The 23552-nt window shown below is 39.3% G+C and overlaps 1 protein-coding gene across 1 annotated transcript in view; it reads left to right on the forward strand.

The window, feature by feature from the left end:
* Positions 1-5044: 5044 nt before the first annotated feature.
* The window catches only part of LOC103218789 (liprin-beta-1-like), a 144975-nt gene continuing 126467 nt past the window's right edge, over positions 5045-23552 (forward strand). The window contains exons 1-3 of the mRNA XM_073020574.1: positions 5045-5976; positions 21097-21185; positions 22692-22787. The gene's annotated coding sequence lies outside the window, so the exon portion shown is untranslated. The remainder of the gene's footprint in view (positions 5977-21096; positions 21186-22691; positions 22788-23552) is intronic.

The raw sequence follows: 23552 nt of genomic DNA on the forward strand, positions 1-23552 counted from the left end.
ATATCCCAATAAATGTGTGTTTAATCTCAGGAATGCATGGCAGTTCTATCTTTAGAAAATGTAGTTTTTGTATTTTTATCAATTTAGAGATGCCCTTTTAAAAAACATTGTAAATTGGAATATTCAAAGGGCAGCTGTTTTATTTTCTTCCTTGCTGAAACATAAATAATGATGTGTTTTAAACTTGATAGAATCTTTGATTTGATCAAATATAGTAAGGTAATTTGCCATTCTAACAGATCAAAATCAGAATCAGTATGATCATCTATCTTGATTTGCGAGAAGCATTTGATAAAATTCAAAATCCATTTATGAAAAAGCTCTTGACAAAGGAGAAACAGCAAAGAATTTTTAAAATATAAAGGGTATGTACAAAACTATAGTAACCATCTTACTGGAAGGTCAAATTTGTTCCCTTTCAGCTTGGGAATAAGACAGAGCTTCCTATTAAGACCACCACATCTACTCATCTTTGAGGTGGTGATTCTCACCGACACATCTAAGCATGAAAGAAAGAAAAATTGCAAGAGAAAGAGGAAACAAAACTCTCATTACTTAAAGATGATATAATTACATAGAAAATCAAGAAGATTCCATGGATAGGTTTTGGGAAGGTCGTTGGACATAAAAACAGTATGTAAATACCAGCAACAAATGGTAAGAAAAACAGGTGTTTTTTTTTTTTTTTTAACCACATTTTCAGTGACATTAAATAATAAGGATTCAGGAATACAACGAGTATAACAAAAATGTAAAATATCTAGGGATGCATATAACAAAAAAATTATAAAACTTCATTTAAAACATTTTTAAACAAAATAAGTAGAAAGTGATACCATCTTTGTGGAACAGAGTCAGTATTGTAAATGTGTCAGTTTTCTTCAACTGGTCCATAGATGACACAATTTTAACTAAGATTCCAGTTGGGATTTCTGTGGAACTTGATGAGTTAGGGCCAATAGTAATCAAGATACTCATGAGGAAGGATAACAGAATGGCAAAGCTTGCTTTAATAATTTGTGCAGGAAGAGACAAATACTGTACACCAGTCTCTAAATAGATCAAAACCAAATTCACACAGACATGAAAAGTTGATTTATGAGAGATGAGGTTGCAGTCCCTGGGGAAAGAATGGAAATGGTGCTAGAATAATTGGTTTATATATGTATTTGTATATATGTATATGCCATTACATTAAAGTCAATACCTGTGGAGTTGGGAGGAGTGATCAAAATGTTCTGGAATTAGATGTGATGGTTGCACAACTCTGTGAATATACTAAGAACCACTGAATTGCATATTTTTAAAGCATAGTGTGTGAATAAAATCTCAATAAAACTGTTATAAAAAAATTTTTAAAATACCAGCACTTTGGGAGACCGAGGTGGGTGGATCATGAGGTCAGGAGTTCGAGACCAGCCTGACCAAGATGGCGAAACCCCATGTCTACTAAAAGTACAAAAATTAGCCGGATGTGGTGGCACGTGCCTGTAATCTAAGCTACTCAGGAGGCTGAGGCAGGAAAGTCGCTTGAACCCGGGAGGCAGAGGCTGCCATGAGCCGAGATCGCGCCACTGGCTCGCCATCCAGCCTGGGCGACAGAGCGGGGTGGGGAAATAAAAAATCAATGCCGGTCAGGCTTAGTGACTCACACCTGTAATCCCAGCACTTTGGGAAGCCGAGGCAGGCAGATCATCTGAGGTCGGGAGTTCTAGACCAGCCTGACCAATATGGAGAAAACCCTCTACTAAAAGCACAGAATTAGCCGGGCGTGATGGTGCATGCCTGTAGTCCCAGCTACTCAGAAAGCTGAGACGAGAGAATGGCGTGAACCCGGGAGGCGGAGCTTGCAGTGAGCCGAGATCGCGCTACTGTACTCCAGCCTGGGTGACAGAGCGAGACTCTGTCTCAAAAATAAAATAAAATAAAATAAAATAAAATAAAATAAAATTTAAAAATAAAATAAAATAAAATAAAATAAAATAAATAAAATAAAATAAAATAAAATAAAATAAAAATAAATGCCAGGCGGATCGAAAACTTACATGCAAAGGGCAAGTGTTGAAGACCAGATAGCAATATTTCACCACAAGAGGGCAGTTTGACCCTGAACTTTTTTTTTTTTTTTTTTTTTTTTGAGAGGGAGTCTCGCTCTGTCTTCCAGGCTGGAGTGCAATGGCGCAATCTCGGCTCACTGCAACCTCCATCTCCTGGGTTCAAGTGATTCCCCTGCCTCAGCCTCCCGAGTAGCTGGGACTACAGGCGTGTGCCACCACACCGGCTAATTTTTTGTATTTTTAATAGAGAGGAGGTTTCACCGTGTTAGCCTGGATGGCCTTGATCTCCTGACCTTGTGATCCGCCCGCCTCAGCTTCCTAAAGTGCTGGGATTACAGGCATGAACTTTGGTTTTATACAGGAAGTGGTTGGAGGAAATGGTTGGAAAGGATGTTTCCTGACTCAAATACTACTGGGGATTAGCTAGCTTGGTAGCAGCAGCTACAAATTAAGATTACCCTGGAATCCAATCAAAGCTGGTGTTATGATTCTAGTTCCAGGAAGATACCTGGAGCCAGTAACATGAATATGATGACCAAATGTTTATTTCATCTGAAAGCAAAACAAAATATTAGGGACACAACTTCGTGGTATGTGTCCATTTAGGCCCACCATAAAGAAGTGAAGCACTGGCATCAACCACAAAGAAAGTTGTGTGAGCACCTTCTCTGGATGATAAATTATCTTCTATGTGCATGTGCATGTGTTGTGTGTGTTGACAGACCACACATCAGAAATCTGCCACTTCATAGCCGAAGGACAGTCCTATATGGAAATGCAGTATAAAAATATGATTAATAATACAGGCTTTTGTGCCTCCCAGCCCCAGCATTGCCACTGAGTTGTGTGACCTTGGGCAAGTTACCTATGTTTCAGTGCAACTGTAAAATGAGGATAATATTAGTAACTAACTCATGGCATTTTTATGGAAGGTAAATCTGTTTATAGATGAGCAGGAGTCCAGTATCATCCTTTTTAAGACATATCTGGTTTTTATAGGGTCAGACCAGTGAATTAAGTAGGCATGTGATGGGGATCACAGTGCCTGCAACTTTTGGGTCTTTAAGGATGACTTTAATGTCTACCATAATCCCAGGCAATATTGTTTTTAATTTATAATATATTATAATTTTTTTTACATTTTTACAATTATTATAATATTTGTCTTTTATGTACAATATTGTCAATGCAGAATTCTTTTAAAATTTACTATATTGGCTGAGACAGCATGAGAGGGACAGTTTCAGGGTTTCCACTTGACTTTCCCTACTTCCATAACTCTTACACCACTGGTTAAGAAACCAGTGTGGGGGTTGTGCTAACTACAAAGTTAGTGACCAGGGAAATAATCAGTGATGGGTCATGAAACCAGTGGACCAGTGGACCTACTGTGAGTGGGATCTTTGCAAGGACCCCATGTATTATCTGGCAACCATAACCCTTTTCCCTAACAAGGTGGCCACTGATAATGCCCCTTTGAATTAATTATGCATTAATTCTTAGGCATTAATGTCAAAACAGACTCTGCCACCAACACTCCTCAAAATGCCTTGGCTTGTCTCTTTCCCTTGTATACAGTAACCTGAGTAAATGGCCACAAGTCTCTTTGGGATAGGTATGAGAGAATCATTGTAAACACTTGTGTTATAGGGTTTTTCTCATGCAAGATCCTCATTGTTTTTCAGTCATTGGGTTCCGAATCTGAAAGGGTCTCAAGTTCTGAAACAGGGAAGAGATCATGACTTTTTGTTGGGAAGTGCTCTCAGGATTTTAGTCATCTGTTGTATATCATATGGCATACTCTTTCTTGTCTGGCTTCTTTCATTAAGTACAATGATTTTGAGATTTACACATATTGTTAGTGCATCAGTCTTTATTTTTGAATAGCATCCCATTTAATTGATTCCATTGATTGCAATGCTGCCCATCTCTCTTGCTCTTAGGGACTCATGTTCTCTTAATCTTCATAGCTCTCCGAGGGTCAGAAACTCCATTACTTGCTACTCAGACTTTGCTATTATTAGAGTAATTAAGCCTATTTTGGTTCTGATGATTTAGGTTTGCCACCAGGCACCTTTTGTTTGGGGATCCTGTTATTCTCATTGCCATCAGGTAGCGTAGTTTGGTACCAACATCAACCATCAGCTTAGCCAGTGGTATCTAGAACCAGCTCTCACAAGATGGATTTGTTCTCATCAACTCTCACAAGATTGTTACATTTGTAGAAATTTTATGAACCAGTTGTTACCCAAGATGTTGAATGTAATATGACAGAATGATCCATCACTATGTCGATATACTCTCCCTTATCCAACATTATTCTCCTTGACTGCATTTTCATGTTCCAGTCTCATGTGTATTTTCTCAGCTCCTGCCAGTATATCCTAACTAGGACCTGCAGCACCTTTTCCTCCATAACAGGCCCAGCACCCCCATGCTGTGTTATATCATGATTGATCCTAATTTATTATTGGGTAGCCAGAATATGAGGTGGGAGTTGCATTACTCTGTTCTCACATTGCCATAAAGAAATACCTGCGATTAGGTAATTAATAAAGAAAAGAGGTTTAATTGGCTCACGTTTCTGCAGGCTGTACAGGAAGCACAATGCTAACGAGTGCTTGGCTTCTGGGGAGGCTTCAGGAAACTTAAAACCATGGCAGAAGGTGCAGGGGGAGCAGGCATATCACATGGCCAGAGCAGGAGCAAGAGAATGAGGGGGAGGTGCTTTTAAATGACCAGATCTCACAATAACTCACTATTGTGATGACAGTACCAAGACGATGGTGCTAAGCCATTCATGAGAAATCTGCCACCATGATCCAGTCACCTCTGATCATGGCCTACCTCCAATGCTGGGGATTTTTTATATGAGATTTGGGTGGGGACACACATCCAAAGTATATCAGGTGGCAGAGGTGGGTGGGTGGGGGGTGGCATCTATCTTGCAAAGCAGAGGACTTGGCATCATCTTCCAGGAAATGGGTAGAACCTTTAAGAGAGGGAGAAGAGAAGGCTGCTTGTGCCAGCCCAGAGGAATCAGGGGAATTGCGATTCAAGATTTTCAGTATATTAACCAAGAGCACCCACTCCAAGTTTTAAGATCACAGTCCTTCTTGTTGGGGTCCACGTGTTTCCTAAACAAAGGAATGAACACACAAGACAACACAAGACAAGACAAACATGGCGGCCGCCTCAAATGGCATGCTCTGCTTTATTTTATACAGTCGTTTGTGGAATGTTGCCAAGTCACAAGACACATTGTTGTTTTTCTGACCTTTCCCTGACTTTCTGGATTTTCAAGATGTTTACACATAAACAAGCCCCCAGGGTCTGCTGTTTGCAGCTGGCTCCTTTGTCCTCCCTGTTTACAGGGAAGGAACGCCCTGCTTCGTTTGCAAGAGCAGGACTTACCGGGAACGTCTGGTTTGGGAGCACGTAGTCCTCTACACTTCTCATCAATACCCTCGCTGACCTTGATGAAGCCAACTTGCCTGAGTTGAGAATCACATATTTTAGAACTTGTTCACTACTCTTGGAATTAAAGGCTGAATCTGACCCTCAGTTTTTTCTACCTCCAGACTACAGGAGATGAGCATCTGCTGCCAAAGAGGCCTTCTAGCTTTCACACTTTGCCTTCAATCGATGATTAATACCCTTAGTCTTTCATTTTTCCCCCGAAGTATTCATTGATAGCATTTAGCAACCATCATATTCCAGTTTTTTGTTTGTTTACAGATTTATTGAAGTATAATTGATGACAATAAACTACATATGCGTTTGTATGTATGTGTGTGTAGTGCACAATTTGCTAAATTTTTGTTTGTTTTTGTTTTTGAGACAGGATCTTGCTCTGCCACACAGGCTGGAGTGCAATGGCACAATCATAGCTCACTGCAACCTTAACCTTCTGCATTTGGTAAGTTTCGACTTATATCTATGAAACCATTATCAAAATCAAGACAACAAAAATTTCATCAACCCCAAAAGTTTCCTCCTGCTCCTTTTAATTTTATCCTTCCTTCAACCCCCAGCCCCAAGTAACTCCTGATTTGCTTTCTGATAGGTTAGTTTGCATTTTCTAGAATTTTATATAAATGGAATCATACAGCATGTATTCTTTTTTTTTTGGTCTGGCTACTTTCATTAAGCATATTGATTTTGAGATTTATATATCTTGTTGGTGAATCAATCTTTTCATTGTTGAATAGTGTATCCCATTTAATAGATCTATCAAATGTGTTTATCCATTGACCTGTTGATGGACATTTGGGCTATTTCCAGGTTTGGGCTATTATGAATAAAGCTGCTATGAATATTCATATACAAGTCTTTGTGTGGACATGTTCCCATATTTCTGGAATAAATATGTAGGAGTGGAATGGCTGGGATATTTGGCAAATGTATTTTAAGTTTTCAAGAAAGTGCCAATCTATTTTCCAAAGTCATTGTACCCTTTTTGCGTTCTCACCAGCAGTGTATGAGAGTTCCAGCTGCCCCACACCTTCACTAGCACTGGGCAAAATCTTTTAACTTTAGCCATTCTAGTGGGTGTGTAGTGGTAACTCACTGTAGTTTTTTCATTTCATTTTTAAATTGAGGTATAATTGACATACAATGAACTGTACCTATTTAAACTGTACAATTTGATGAGTTTGACATATGTATATACCAGTGAAACCAACACAATCAAGATGACAAATGTATTGATCATCTTGATGATATTTATGGTAAATATATAAAGTTTTCTCATACCCCTATGAAATGCTATCTTCTCTCCCCTCCTTGCTCCTGCTTCCCTACCCCAGACAACCACTAATCTTCCTTCTGTCATTGTAGATTAGTTTGCATTTTCTAGAGTTTTATATAAATGGAATCTACAATATGTACTTTATTTGTATCAATAGGTCATATCTTTTTGTTACTTAGATATTTGTTACTGTGACATATTTCACAGTATGGCTAAACCATTATCAGTTTACTTGTTGAAGGACATTTGGGTTGTTTCTAATTTTTGCCCAACACAAATAAAGTGGCTATGAACATTTACATACAAGTATTTGTATGGACTTAAGCTTTAATATCTCTTAGGTAAATACCCAGGAGTAGAATGGTTGGATCATATAATAGGTGTAATAGTATTTAATTTTTTTTAAAACACTGTAAAATGTTTCATAGTGGTTGTATGGAAATAAAAATGAGAAACAAAATAAAACAAATGTATATACCAAAACATGTTTAATGTTTCACTTTCAGGAAAAGGGAACACTTTACAATAAGTGAGAAAATATATATCCACATTTTGAAAAAAACTCCAAAACAAAATGCATTTTGACACAAGATAATTGGAAGTATTTCCATAGTTGTAAGAGTTTATTGTCAAAAATGATGTATGTCCATCTATAAAACTCTCCTATCTGAAGATTTAAAATGTTGCTAAAACAAATTTATCTGCTCTAGTTTTAACTATTTTCAAAGTTAGTTTTGAACCTATTTGTTTAAAATGTGAAAATGCAAAACCTTTTATTGCCTCCAAGAGTAATTTATTGACATCAGAGAAGGTATAAATTTATTACTTAAACAAAAATTTCCCTTTTTTGCTCCTCTTTCTTTTTTGTTTTGTTTTTATAACTGGAAAAATAATAATTGTACATATTCATGGGGTATATAGTGATGTTTCAATACAGATACTGGATAGTGATTAGATCAGGGTAATTAACATATCTTTTTAATTGGTGAATGAACTGAAAAATTAATACCCTGATTTAGTAAGTGAAGCTAACCCTTCCCTTTGAATCCATACCTCTCTGCAGGATTGTTTTTAGCTTTGAGGGCCATTAACACCAAATATTGAAGTAAACTAAACTTATAACTAGACCATCATATCATTTTATCTCATAAAATGAAGCAAGTATTCCCGTCACTTCTAGGAACACAACTGAACAGTATTGTTTGCTAGTGAAAAAAATTTGAGTTTTCAAGTGAAAATTGGAATTTTGGAAAACTTGTATCCTCCCTATGAGCTTGACAGCTTCCCAATATTTAGAGACTTTTCTGATATATTTATGATGAGACCAGTGATAATATTAGCAATTGTTATTTTTGAAATATTGCTTAATGAAATCCATCAATACCAACCCAAATTTTATAAAAACAAAGCATATTTTAAAACATTTCTTAGGAGGGCGCAGCAGCTCATGCCTGCAATCCCAGCACTTTGGGAGGCCGAGGCAGGCAGATCACTTGAGGCCAGGAGTTCGAGACCACCCTGGATGGTGAAATGCCCATCTCTACTTACAAAAAAAAACCAAAAAACAAAAAAAAAAGCAGAATTCTTATAATATAGATGACCCTCATAAATCACATAACTCTTCTGAGAGTAAAGAGGTTCATTTTAAAAAGTATTATCCAGACTTTTTACATTAATTATATTTATATTTTTCAGTCCCCAAATTGGCAAAAGTTGGAGAATTTTTCTTAAATTACAATTTTCTTCTGCCAGAGCCAAAAACGTAATAAAACTCCTAGATACCATGGTCATATCCATAATCTTAAAATTATTGTTCTCAGCACAATGAAGAAATTATTGAGAACAAGTCCCTTCCAAAGAAAAAAAATCCAATAAGAGATTAAATATGCATTGTAATTTTAGAAGACAGTTAAGTTCCATCCTCACATAGGATGCTGTCTCAGACACTGGCTTATTCTAAATGCATCAGCAAGTAATCAAAGAGTACAGTAATTATGTATTCTTCCTTAGAACACTGCTGGAACAGATATACCCCTAGCCCTGGCTAAGGCTCTCTTTATTTATTAGATGGATTAAACTTAATTCTCTTGATTTGTACTTATTTTAACAACAGTTGATCCATAGGAATTCAGAAAGGCTTTTTCAGACTTGAGATTTAAGTGCAATGTCAGCTTTTTTCCGCCCCCCCCCCAGTTTGGCTAAAGCAAAGCAAGGGAATTGTTGCCAAGTAAAGCACACTGTGCAGAACCTGGGACATATAGGATGACTCAGCATTGCATTTTAGTCTCATGACTTTGCTGGGAATCAGATGCAGCTATCGAGAATACCAGTAGCATTGGCTTTAGGTTTAGTAGCCATGAGTTGAGTTTAGGAAAGGCAGAATCTTACCAAGTGAACTCCTGATTATTGCTGCAAGACCTTCTTGGTCAAAGCATTCTTGACAAATCATCCTTGAAAAACTCTTTACTATATGGAAAATGTAAAGAACAATGAGTGAGAGCACAGGCTCTGGGTTTGAACCTTGGCTATACCACCACTTATACGTCATGTGACCATGGTTAAGTCCCATCATCACTCCGTATCTCAGTTACCATATATACAAATAACAATAACATACTGCTAAATACTTATTAAATCCTTTACATGTATTATTAATATAACCCACATAGGATCATGATCCTGGTACTAAATGACCAGTAAATGTTGTTTATAATTGGTTTGCTTTATTATTTATTTATTTAGACAGAGTTTCACTCCCATTGCCCAGGCTGGAGTGCAGTGGCACTCAAGTGATTCTCCTGCCTCAGCCTCCCGAGTAGCAGGGACCACAGAACACCACCATGGCCAGCTAATTTTTTTTTTTTTTTTTTTTTTTTGAGACAGAGTCTTGCTCTGTCACCAGGCTGCAGTGCAGTGGCATGATCTCAGCTCACTGCCACCTCCACCTCCTGGGTTCAAGTGATTCTCCTGCCTCAGCCTCCCAAGTAGCTGGGACTACAGGCGTGTGCCACCACAAATACAAAAATTTTTGTGTTTTTAGTAGAGATGATGGGGTTTCACCATGTTGTCCAGGATGGTCTCGATCTCTTGATCTCATGATCTGCCCACCTTTGCCTCCCAAAGTGCTGGGATTATAGGCGTGAACCACCACGCCCAGCCTGCTAATTTTGAATACTTTTTGTAAACAGGGTTTCACCATGTTGCCCAGGCTGCTCATGAACTCCTGAGCTCAAGTGATCTGTCTGCCTTGGCCTCGCAAAGTGCAGGGATTGCAGGTGTGAGTCACCATGCCAGGCTGGTTTGCTTTATTTCTTAAGCCTCACAACATCCCTGTAGTTATTGTGGGGTAGGTATCTGCTATGGTTTGAATGTCCACTCCAAAAGTCATGTTGAAATTTAATTGCCATTGTAACAGTACTAAGAGGTGGAACTTTTAAGAGGTGATTAGGCCATGAGAGTTCTCATAAATGTATTAATGACATTATTGTGGGAGTGGGTTCATTATTACAGGACGGGGTTCCTCCTAAAAGGATAAGTTTGGTGCCCCATTTGTTTCTCTCTGTCTCTCAAGCTCTCTTGCTTTTCCACCTTCTGCTATGGGACGTCATAACAAGAAGACCCTCATCAGATGCTGGTACCTTGATCTTGAACTTCCCCGCCTGCAGACATAAATTTCTATTCACTTAAAATTACCCAGTCTCTAGTATTCTGTTATAGCAGCACAAATCAGACTAAGACAGTATCCCTAAGGGTAAATTGAGTTTATTCCCGAGAGTAAACTGAGGCTCAGAAATTAATTGTCCATTGACCCAGAACCTGTGTGTGGCAGTTCCTGTGATTCCAAACAAGGCACTTCCCAATATGTCATTCTAAATCTACAAATTTTATTTATGTCTTGTAAGTGTAGGAATCAGAAACATCATAAAAGCTCATTCTCTTACATGGTCTTAGACTTCACCGAATTAAGAAGATTTGTAGAATTAATAAGTGTATGAGACTAGGTGCAATGGCTCATGCCTGTAATCCCAGCACTTTGGGAGGCTGAGGTGGGTGGATCACCTGAGGTCAGGAGTTTCAGACCAGCCTGGCCAACATGGCAAAACACTGTCTCCACTAAAAATACAAAAATTAGCCAGTAGTGGTGGTGCATGCCTGTAGTCCCAGCTACTCAGGAGGCTGAGATAGGAGAATTGCTTGAACCCGTGAGGCGGAGGTTGCAGTGAGCCAAGATCCCGCCACTGCACTCCAGCCTGGGTGACAGAACAAGACTCTGTATCAAAAAAAAAAAAAAAAAGTGTATGATATTGAACTTTGACTCTCCTTGAATAAAGCGTATGTTATTTAATTATTGAGTTTATTTAATTTTCTGTTGACTATATGTTGTTTTGTTACCTTAATGTGATAATAAGGCAGAGACAATATTGTAGAGAGTTCAGCACAGTGGCCTGAAAAACTGAGGATACTAGGAAAGTTCTTTCATATATTAATTTATCCAGCAAATATTTATTGCAGCCCCTATTGTATGCAGGCACTACTGGGATACAGCAATAGATACATCAGACAAGGTTCCTGTTCTTATAGAAATGACATTGTAGAGGGAGGAGAAGAACATTTATTCCATCAATAAATACATAAAAAAGACAATTTCAGATAGTGTAAATAACAGCTAAGAAGACAATAAAACAGGATGATTGGATATAGGAGATGGGAAGAGATGGTGAGAAGTGGGGAAGACTTAGATATAGTTAAATGGAAAGGCTTATCTTTGGAGGTGGCGTATGAACTCAGTATTTCTTTTTCTTTTTTTTTTTTTGAGACAATCTCACTCTGTTGCCCAGGCTGGAGTGCAGAGGCACGATCTTGGCTCACTGCATCCTCTGCCTCCTGGGTTCAAGCTATTCTCATGCCTCAGCTCGGATTACAGTCATGTGCCACCATGCCCAGGTAACTTTTGTATTTTTTGTAGAGACAGGGTTTCGCCATGTTGACCAGTCTGTTCTCAAATTCCTGACCTCAAGTAATCAGCACACCTCAGCCTCTCAAAGTGCTGGGATTACAGGCATGAGCCACTGCATCTGGCCCTCAATACTTTGATCATTAGAGGAAACCACTGAGCAAAGAACCAGGACTCATTCAGTGGGAACAGCAAGTGCAAAGACTCTAAGGTAGGAACAAGCTTGGCACTTTCTTGAAATAAAAAGAAAAAATAATTATAAATAATGAAACTAAAAATCCTTACAAGACCCTTTTTGTCCATTTAAGAACAATACAGGCTTTTAATCACCAATTGCGTCAGTCATCTTTATTTACCTTCTAGAAAAAAGGATAGGAGTGGCTTAGGTGCACGTTTCCTATGAAGTATTTTGAAGGAAAAAACTGGTTTCAGCTTGTTGATTCTTATTACAGTGCCAAAATGTGTACCAGTCTTTCTCCAGCAGATATTTGAGAACCAAAACTTTTATACTTAGGATTGTTGGCACATCTGTGCAATGTTAGTTTCTTTTAAGAAACTTCACGAAGAACCTGGAATTCAGCATCCTAATTTATAAATCTGATTTCTTCTTTTTTAACTTTTAAGTACGGGGTACATGTACGGGTTTGTTACATGGGTAAACTTGTGTCATGGGAGTCTGTTGTACAGATTATTTTGTCACCCAGGTATTAAACCTCATACCCATTAGTTATTTTTTCTGATCCTCTCCCTCCTCCCACCCTCCACCCTTCAACCTCCTGCAGGCCCTAGTATCTATCGTTCCCCTCTGTGTGTCCATGTGTTCACATCATTTAGTTCCCACATATAAGTGAGAACATGTGGTATTTGGCTTTTTGTTCCTGTCTTAGTTTGCTAAGGATAATGACCTGCAGCTCCATTCACATTCCTACAAAGGACATGATCTTGTTCTTTTTAATGGCTGCATAGTATTCCATGGTGTACATGTACCACATTTTCTTTGTCCAGTCTACCACTGATGGGCATTTTGGTTGATTTCATGTCTTTGCTGTTATTAATAGTGCTGCAGTGAATGTATGCATGCATATGTCTTTATGATAGGACGATTTGTTCTCTGGGTATATACCCAGTAATGGGATTACTGGGTCAAATGATAGTTTTGTTTTTTGGTTTTTTGAGGAATCACCGCACTGCTTTCCACAATGGTTGAACTAATGTACACTCCTACCAACAGCGTATAAGTGCTCCTTTTTCTCTGCAACCTCATCAGAACCTGTTATTTTTTGACTTTTTAGTAAGAGCCATTCAGACTGGTGTGAGATGGTATCTCATTGTGTGTTTGATTTGCATTTTTCTATTGATTAGTGATGTTGAGCTTTTTTCCATATGCTTGTTGGCTGCACATATGTCTTCTTTTGAAGTGTCTGCTCATGTCCTTCACCCACTTTTTAATAGAGTTGTTCTTTTCTTATAAACATAAATCTGATCTTTAAGTGCCCATGATTGTCCACGCCCATGAAAATATAAAAATTTATCCCCACTTTTTCTCTCTTCCCATTCTTTCCTCATTCCATGTGTTATTGAGAAGTTTATCTTTTTTCCTTTTTCCTGTCTTATATATACACACACACTTAGATAATATCACACCAATACCCATTGTGTACAGTTTTCTAAATGTTTATACAAAATATCCAGAATAGGCAACCCTATAGAGTTAGAAAATTAGTTTAGTGGTTACCAAGGGCTGGGGGATATGGGGGAATTGAAGATGATAGCTAAGGGCTGCAGGATTTCTTTTTGTGGCAATGAAGATGTGAAAGCAATTGAGGCGATGGATGCACAACTTTTTGAATAGACTAAAAGCCATTGAATTATATACTGTAAATGGGTGAATTACATGATATATGAATTATATTTCAATAAAGTTGTTGAAAATGCTAATAGAAAGCCAGGTGCAGGCCAGGCGCCGTGGCTCACACCTGTAATCCTAGCCTTTTGGGAGGCCAAGGTGAGCAGATGCAAGGAGTTCCAGACCAGCCTGGCCAACATGGTGAAACCCCATCTCTACTAAAAATATGAAAATTAGCAGGTCATAGTGGTACATACCTATAATCCCAGCTGCTTGGGAGGCTGAGGCATGAGAATCATTTAAACCTGGCAGGCAGAGGTTGCAGTGAACCAAGATCATGCCGCTGCATCCCAGCCTAGGTGACAGAGCAAGATTCTACCTGAAAAAAAGAGAAAAAAACATAAAGCCGGGCACTGTGGCACACACCTGTAGTTCTAAGAGCTGATAGAGGAGAAAAACGAAATAACAATGGTTTGATACAAAACAAGGCACGAAGGGTGAAATAAAGGAATAAAAAACAGATGGGACAAACAAAGAGTAGAAAGATGGTACACTTAAACCCAAGCATTTTGATAATTACATTTAATTAGACTGAAGATTCTCCTTGAAAATATATACATTGAAATGCAAAGGGCCAAGAAATAACAAGATTGACTTTGAAACTCTAATAACTAAGACTGTGTAATATTGGTTCAAGAATAGACACACAGATCAGTGGGACAGAATGCTGATCCTGGGACAGATCTGCATGAAAACAGTCACATGATTTGTAAGAAAGACACCACTACAATTCATCAGGGGGAAGGGTGGTCTTTTCGATAAATGGTGCCAGGTCCACTGGATATCAATGTGGAAAAAAAATTAACCCTCATTCCTACTGTATACCATAAAAAATTAATTTGAGATGGTCAAAGACCTAGATGTAGGTTTAGACCAGTCCAAATGAAGCGCTGGAAGAAAATATAGGAAAATATCTTCATGACCTTAACGTAGAGAAAAATATAATAAGCAGGACAGAAATGTACTATCTGTAACAGAAAAGACTGATAAATTATACTTCAGTAAAATGAAGAACTTCAGGCTGGGTGTGTTGGCTCACACCTGAAATCCCGACGCTTTGGGAGGCCAAGGTGGGCAGATAGCTTGAGTCCAGGAGGTCAAGACCTAGCCTGGGCAACATGGCAAGACTCCAGCTGTACAAAATATTTTTTTAAAATTAGCCAGGTGTGGTGGCACATGCCTGTAGTCCCAGCTATTCAGGAGGCTGAGGTGGGAGATTAGCTTGAGCCCAGGAGGTTGAGGTTACAGTGAGCCATGAATGGGCCACTGCACTTCAACCTGGGTGACAGAGTGAGACCCTGTCTCAAAGAAAAAATAATTAAGAACTTCTATTTATCAAAAGACAGAATTAATCGAGTAGAAAAGCAATGGACTGACAGAAGATAGATATAGACATAAACATATTTTTTTGAGACGGAGTCTTGCTCTGTTGCCCAGGCTAGAGTGCAGTGGCAGTCTCAACCCACTGCAACCTCTGCCTCCTGGGTTCAAGCAGTTCTTGTGCCTCAGCCTCCTGAATAGCTGGGATTGCAGTCGCACCACCACACCCGCTAATTTTTGCATTTTCATTTGAGATGTGGTTTTGCCATGTTGGCCAGGCTGGTCTCGAACTCCTGGCCTCAAGTAATCTGCCTACCTCACCTTCCCAAACTGCTGGGATTACAGGTGTGAGTCACTGTGTCTGGCCTTGAGAGGAAATGTCTTTAATACATGTATCCAATAAAAAACTCATACGTAGGCTATGCAAGGGGACTCCAAAACTTCATGAAAAGTGAAATTAAAAGATAAAACATAAATTTTATTTCTCAACATATTTCATCAGGCTCGAGACACTTTTGTAAGTGAAGATACCAGCCATTTAGTCCACCCCTAAAGAACTGAGGGTCCTAGGAATTTAACCATGTCAATGAAGTCTTTTTTACATTATCAACTAAAGAAAAATTGGTGCCCTTTAAAGATATTTTGAGGCAAAAAGAAGTAAGGAGGAACTAAATCAGGATTGTAAGGTAGACGTCTAATGAGTTCTCATCAAAATGCTCACAAATGGCCCTTGACTGATGAGAGGAATGAGCAGGAGCATTGTCATGGTGGAGAAGAACTCTCTGGTGAAGTTTTCCAGGCATTTTTCTGCTAACTGGCTAACTTTCTCAAAATTCTCACAATAAGCATTGTCATAATATTGTCTTTTTTTTTTTTTGAGACAGAGTCTCACTCTGTCACCCAGGCTGGTGTGCAGTGGTGTGATCTCGTCTCACTGCAACCTCTGCCTCTTAGGTTGAAGCAAATATCATGCCTCAGCCTCTCAAGTAGCTGGGATTACAGGCGTTGAGCCACCATGCCTGACAATATTGTCATTCTTTGGTCCTTCAGAAAGTCAATAAACAAAGTGCCTCGAGCATCTCCCAAAAATATTGCCATCATCTTTGCTCTTGTTTTTTTTTTGTTGTTGTTTTTTTTTTGAGACAGGGCTTTGCTCTGTCACCCCAGGCTGGCCTCAAGTGATCTGTCTGTCTCAGCTTCCCAAACTGCTGGGATTACAGGTGTGAACCACTGTGCCTGGCCTTGAGAGAAAATATCTTTAATACATGTATCCAATAAAAAACTCATACATAGACCATGTAAGGGGACTCCTGGGCTCAAGCGATCCTCCCACCTCAGCCACCCAAGTAGCTGGGACTATAGGCGCACACCACCTTGCCTGGCTAATTTTTAAATTTTTTGTAGAGACAAGGTCTTACTATGTTGTCAGGCTTATCTGGAATTCCTGAGAAGTGATCCTCCTGCCTTGGTCTCCCAAAGTGCTAGAATTACAGGTATGAGCCACTGTGCTCAGCCCTCCCTTGCTCTTGACCAGTTCACTTTTACTTTGACTGGACCACTTTCACCTCTTGGTAGCTATTGCTTTGATTGTGCTTTGTCTTCAGGATTGTACTAGTAAACCATGTTTCATCTCCTATTACAATTCTTTGAAGAAATACTTTAGGATCTTGATCCTACTTGTTTAAAATTTCCATGGAAAGTTCTGCTCTTGGGGGCACAATGGTTCTGGCACCCATCCAGTGGAAAGTTTGTTCAACTTTAATTTTTTAGTCAGAATTGTGTAAGCTGAACCAATTGAGATGTCTATAGTGTTGGCTATTGTTTCTGCTGTTAATTGTCAGTCCTCTTCAATTAGGGCACGAAGAAAATTACATTTTTTCCTTGCAAATTGATGTGAGTGGTGGGTTGTTGCAGGCTTCATCTTCAGTATCACCTCATTCCTCCTAAAATGAGTTATCCGTTTGTAAACTGCTAATGTCTTTGAAGCATTGTACCTATAAACTTTTTGTAAAACATCAATAATTTCACTATTCTTCCACTTAAGCTTCACCATAAATTTGATGTCTTGTTATTGCTTCAATTTTAGCTGAATTCATGTTGCTCTGATAAGGGCTCTTTTCAAATTGATGTCTTATCCTTCTTAGGACTTCAAACTAGATCCTATTCAGATATGTTATATTAAGTTAGTATGAGTTTATTTTGGTGCAAAAACAAATAAGTCCATGCATAGTTTTTTTTTCATAATACACATTTTCTGTGAAAATTTCCAAGGCTCCTCCTTTAACAATCTCCTACTAATTAATGATAAAAAGACAGACAACTCAATATTCTTAAATGAGTGGAAATGTGTACCTGAAAGAAAGAGAATATCCATATGGCCACTAAGTGTAAAAGGTGTTCATCATGCTTCATGCTTAGGTATCAAGAAACCAAATATAAGCCATAATGAAATAACACTATACCTCCATCAGAATGTCAACAGCAAGTTTTGGTGAGGATGCGGAGCAAATGGAACTCTCATAGATTGCTCATGCAAATTTGTACACCACTTTGGAAAAAATTCTGGCAGTATCTACAAAGTCAAACGTATGCACACTCATTGAACCAGCAGTTCCACTCTTGAGTATGAACACTGCAGAAGTGAGTGCTTATATCCACCAAAAGACATAGATGAATGTGTTCGTAGCAATTACAGTAATGGCCCTAACCTGATAAAAATTCAAATGTTCATCATGAGTGGAATGAACAAATAAATTATGAATGAATGATAATGCTATAATAATGATACAGAAATAAGAATGAACAAACCACATTCAACAACATAGATGAATCTCATACAAAATATTAAAAGAAGACAGACATAAAAATAATATATTGTATGATTTCATTTGTGTGTAGTTCAAAAGCAAGCAGAACTACTCTGTGGTAAAGTTCAGACTGTCATCATTTTTAGTGACATATTGATGGAATGGGATGAGGAAGCTTTGTGGAATGCTGGAAATATCTGTATCTTTAGTTGATGCTTATGTAAAAATTAATTAAGCTGGATATGTAAGATTTATGCACCTTACTGCATATAAGTTATCTCACGAATAAATAAATGGGTTGGTTGAGAGTTATGTCCATATATCAGTAGACAGAATGATGGTGAATAAAATAAGCTTGATATTTGATTTTATAGGTATCAATAAGAATTCTTGGGTGGAACATGTATGTAGAATATAGAATTTAAGTGAAACTTTGGTTAAAAATATGTAATATGCTGGGCCTGGTGGCTCACACCTATAATCCCAGCATTTTTGGAGGCCAAGGCAGGCAGATTGTTTGAACTCAGAAATTTGAAACCAGCCTGGGCAACATGGCGAAACCCTGTCGCTACTAAAAATACAATGGGGGTTTGTGTTTTTATATTAGAGAAGCATCTTTTAAAAAGTAATTAATTAATTTTTAAAAAGTCTTGCTGCATTGCCCAGGCTGGTCCTGAACTCCTGGTCTCAAGCAATCCTCCCAGCTACTCAGGAGGCTGATGTAGGAGGATTACTTGAGCCCAGGAGGTTGAGGCTGCAGTGAGCCATGATTGCGGTACTCTAGCCTGGGCAACAGACTGAGACTCTGTCTCAAAAAAAAAAAAAAAAAAAAAAAAGTAATATAATGTGAGTAATAATAGTAGTATAGTAGTCAAAGTTCCTATTTGCAGAAAAAAACAACTAGAAAACAAAAGTGAAGGGGATTTGGGCTATTTGCATTTCCTAAATAAATTATGTCATACAGAATATCATCATCATAAAAGATGTCAATATATTTTCTGGGGAGAAAATACCATGTTTGTATATTTCAGTGTCTAGTCAGAATAATATAAATAACTCTAGGTTTTTTATATTTCCTAAACTATGGTGTGCAGAATACTGTAGTCATACAAGATGTTAATATGTTTTCTTGGGGGAAAAATGCCATGTTTGCATATTTAACTGATCTGTCAGAACAACAGAAACCACTCTAGGTATTTCTAACACTGAGCCATTAACAAAGCAGGTAGTTTGCAAAAGTGTTAGTGGGGTTGAAGAGACAAAAATGTGAATGGATGCAACCCAGATTCCAGATAACTGGAGGCTGCCAACTCCTAAGGCTGGAGGAGCAAAAGGGAAAGGAACATTGCCCAGATCCCATGAGTGCTGTGCTGCGGAGATTTCTAACACCACACTGCCACTGCTGTTTTGCAAGAAGCTAGGAATTCCAGTGATGGCTCAGGATTCTGGGAGCCACAGTCCCATTTTTGCTGGACTCCTAGCCTCAAGAGATCCTCCTGTCTCGGCCTCCCAAAGTGCTGGGATTACAGGCGTGAGCCAGTGTGCCCAACCTACATCTACCTCTTTACTTCTGGATTTTTCAAAACCTTTCATATGCTACTGTGTTCAAAAGAGAGTTATAGTTTATGGCACTTCTCATTTTATATGATTAAAGACATATTATTTTCCCCCACAGAACACATTTGTAACATCTGATAAAACCTCAGCCTAGAAAAAAATAGAAACAAACAAAAATGCTATTGTTGTTGGAGTATAATAAGGACATAGAACAGCAGATTATATAAAAAACTCTTTCTTATCTGGGTGCCTCACACTTGTAATTGGAGCACTTTGGGAGGCCGAGGTCAGAGGATCACTTGAACCCAGTTCAGGACCAGTCTGGGCAATGCAGTGAGACCTTGTCTACAATAAAAAATTTTTAAAAATTAAAAAAAAAACTTTTCTTTTTTTTAAATTATACTTTAAGTTCTAGGGTACATGTGCACAATGTGCAGGTTTGTTACATATGTATACATGTGCCATGTTGGTGTGCTGCACCCATTAATTGGTCATTTACATTAGGTATTTCTCCTAATGCTATCCCTCCCCCTCATGACAGGCCCGGGTGTGTGATATTCCCCTTCCTGTGTCCAAGTGTTCTCATTGTTCAATTCCCACCTATGAGTGAGAACATGCGGTGTTTGGTTTTCTGTCCTTGCGATAGTTTGCTGAGAAGCTGGAAACCATCATTCTCTACAAAAACTTTTCAAATTAATTAATTAATTATTTTTAAAAAGATGCTCTCCTAACATAAATTATAAACATTTCAGAGGGGCAAGTAAAAGTGGCATGTAAGAATCCAAGTATACCAACATTCTGAAAACTAATTATCTTGAGGGATACTATTGACAAATTCTTACATTTTTTTCTTTTTTTTTTTTTTTTTGGAGATAGTGTTACTCTTTTCCCAGGCTGGAGTGCAGTGGCATGATCATGGCTCACTGCAGCCTCTGCCTCCTGGGTTCCAGAGACTCTCCTGCCTCAGTCTCCTGAGTAGCTGGGACTACAGGTGCCCGCCAACACACCCAGCTAATTTTTGTATTTTTAGTAGAGATGGGGTTTCGCCATGTTGGCCCGGCTGGTCTCAAACTCCTAACCTCAGTTGATCTGCCGGCCTCAGGCTCCCAAAGTGCTGGGATTACAGGCGTAAGCCAGCGTGCCCGGCTATAATTCTTGCATTTCTTGAGTCTTGTGTTAATGGTCATTTATTATTTTGGTAGATCATGATATGACCACCTTCCTCTTTGGGAGAGTCACAAGGGGAAACATAAAGAATGCCAGTCTCTGTTCACTACATGGAAGCTGCAGGGGAATGATAGCTTTTCTCCCTTCGTTTTTTTTTTTAGACAGAGTCTTCTGTCCTCCAGAGTACAGTGGCATGATCTTGGCTCACTGCAGCCTCCGCCTCCTGGCTTCAAGCCATTATCCTGCCTCAGCCTCCTGAGTAACTGGAATTATAGGCAACTGACACCACGCCTGGCAAATCTTTGTATTTTTATAGAGATGAGGTTTCACCATGTTGATCAGGCTGGTCTTGAACTCCTGATCTCATGCAGTCCACCTGCCTTGGCCTCCCAAAGTGCTGAGATTACAGGCATGAGCCCCCCTGCCTGGCCCAGCCTTTCTCCTCACTTCTGGTAGCTAGAGCATGGACTGTAACATGAGTACAGTTACTTTATCTACAGAGACATTGTAAGTTCAGAGGCGTGAGAGTTAGCATCCAGAGGCTGCAGACATCAGCAGCACAGCTGTCTCTCCCACAGGATCATTGTCAGCAGAACATCCTACACCAATGGCTCTTTGGGCAGGACCTTGGCTGTGCTTTGTCTGTCTAGCTTCCTGCCCAAGTTTGGTAAGTTTTCTTGCTTACTGTGCAACCTTTAACCCTTCCCAAAATTATTTTTCTCCTTAACTGAGCCAGATTTATTTTCTGTTGTTTACAACCAATAACTCTAACTAAAACATTCTTAGAAAGTAGATAAAACCAAAATGGCAAATAATATTCAAAAAAATTTTTTCTAACCAACAAGAAGAAAAGATTGGTTATATGGGGGAAAGTTACTATGAAATAATAGCATTCTAACAGAATGTATAGGTGTAAGAAAGCAGATTTATAAAGATTCAGAAAAACACTATATGATATGGTTTGGCTGTGTCTCACCCAAATCTCATCTTGAATTGTAGCTTGCATGATTCCCATATGTTGTGGGAAGGACCGGGTGGGAGATAATTGAATCATGGGGGTGGTTTCCCCCACACTCTTCTCGTGGCAGTGAATAAGTCTCATGAGATCTGATGGCTTTATAAGGGGTTTCCCCCTTTGCTTGGCTCTCTCATTCTCTCTTGCCTGCTGCCATGTAAAACGTGCCTTTGCGTCTCATTTGCCTTCCACCATGATCGTGAAGCCTCCTCAGCCATGTGGAACTGTGAGTCCATTAAACCTCTTTCCTTTATGAACTACCCATCCTCAGGTATGCCTTTATTATCAGTGTGAGAACAGACAAATACAGCATATGTAACAGAATAAAGGGAAGAAATTATAAAATGATATCTGACTGTATAAATGTGAATAATCCCAAAGAAAAGGAGGTAGGGGAGATATGTAAAGAGACTGGGACGGCTGTAATAAGGTGCTCTGTAAACTGCCCTGATACAGAACAATGAGTAGAAGAATGAAAAAGAGAATGTGTCCCAATACAAATGTGTCTGTAAGGAGAAGGTAGGTATTATGGTCTCCATCTTGATCTCATCTTCAGGGATGATGTACTCATTCCTAAGCAGCTGGAAGTGCTGGCTCATAGGTGCATCCTTCATTTGAAATTGCTCTTGGCTGCAGGGCACCACCTTGATCCAAGATTACAATGCCTCCCAGGTGTGGATGATGCAAGGATAAAAAAATCCTGACCCCAGCTGGGGCGGTGGGTCATGCCTGTAATCCCAGCTCTTTGGGAGGCCAAGGTGGGCAGATTACGAGGTGAGGAGATTGAGACCATCCTGGCTAACACAGTGAAACTCCCGTCTCTCCTAAAAATACAAAAAAATTAGCCGGGTGTGGTGGCGGGCTCCTGTAGTCCCAGCTACTCGGAAGGCTGAGGCAGGAGAATCGTGTGAATCTGGGAGGTGGAACTTGCAGTGAGCTGAGATCCCGCTACTGCACTCTAGCCTGGGCAACACAGCGAGATTCGTCTCAAAAAAAAAAAAAAAAAAAAAAAAATTCCTGGCTTCTTTACCCAAATTGGGATAACTTTAAAGAACCACTCTAGCTCCAGAGCAACCTAGAGGATCAGCTGGGCCTCAGTTACAACCACTCCTCCCACTTCTCCATCTGCCTAATCCTCCCTTGTTTTCTTCCTTACAGGTGTCTCTCCCCAGATCACTCTCCAGTAAACCTTTTGCATGAAACTGCTTATCTCAGAAACTGTTTTTAAGACAAAGATTGAAGTCCAAAATAAACGTAAGCTTGTAAATCTTCTTTCCCTTCTCCTCCTCCTCCTTCTTCTTTTTCCTCCTCCTCTTCCTCTTCTCATTCTCCTTCTTTCTCCTTTCTCCTTCTTCTCTCTTCTTTCTCCTTCTCTCTTCTTCTTTCTCCTTCTTCTTACTTCTCCTCCTCCTCCTCCTTCTTCTTCTTCTTCTTCCTCCTCCTCCTCCTTTCTTCTCCTCTTCTTCTTCCTCTTCCTCCTCCTCCTCCTACTTATTCGTCTTCCTCCTTCTCCTCTTCTTCTTCCTTCTTCCTCTTCTTTCTTCTTTTTCTTCTTCCTTCCTCCTCCTCCTTCATCTTCTTCCTCTTTCTCTTCTTATTCTTCTTTCTTCTTCCTCTTCCTCCTCCTTCTTCTTTCTTCTTCTTCCTTCTTTTTCTTCTTCGTCCTTCTTCCTCCTCCTCCTTTTGCTGCTGCTTCTTCTTCCTGATCATCTTCCTCTTCCTCTTATTCTTCCGTCTTCTTCTTCCTCCTTCTACTTCTTCCTTCTTCTTTTTCTTCTCTCCCTCCCTCCCTTTTCTTTTCCCTCCCTCCCTTCCTTCCTTCCTTCCTTCCTCCCTTCCTCCCTCCCTCCCTTCCTTCCTTCCTTCCTTCCCTCCCTCCCTCCCTTCCTTCCTTCCCTCTTTCTTTTCTTTTCTTTTCTTTTCTTTTCTTTTCTTTTCTTTTCTTTTCTTTTTGTCTTTTCTTCTTTCAAAGCATGCTCTTGCTATGTTGCCTGGGCTGGACTCAAACTCTAGGCTCAG

The sequence above is a fragment of the Chlorocebus sabaeus genome, chromosome 11 (assembly GCF_047675955.1).
Source record: "Chlorocebus sabaeus isolate Y175 chromosome 11, mChlSab1.0.hap1, whole genome shotgun sequence".
NCBI classification, from domain to species: domain Eukaryota; kingdom Metazoa; phylum Chordata; class Mammalia; order Primates; family Cercopithecidae; genus Chlorocebus; species Chlorocebus sabaeus.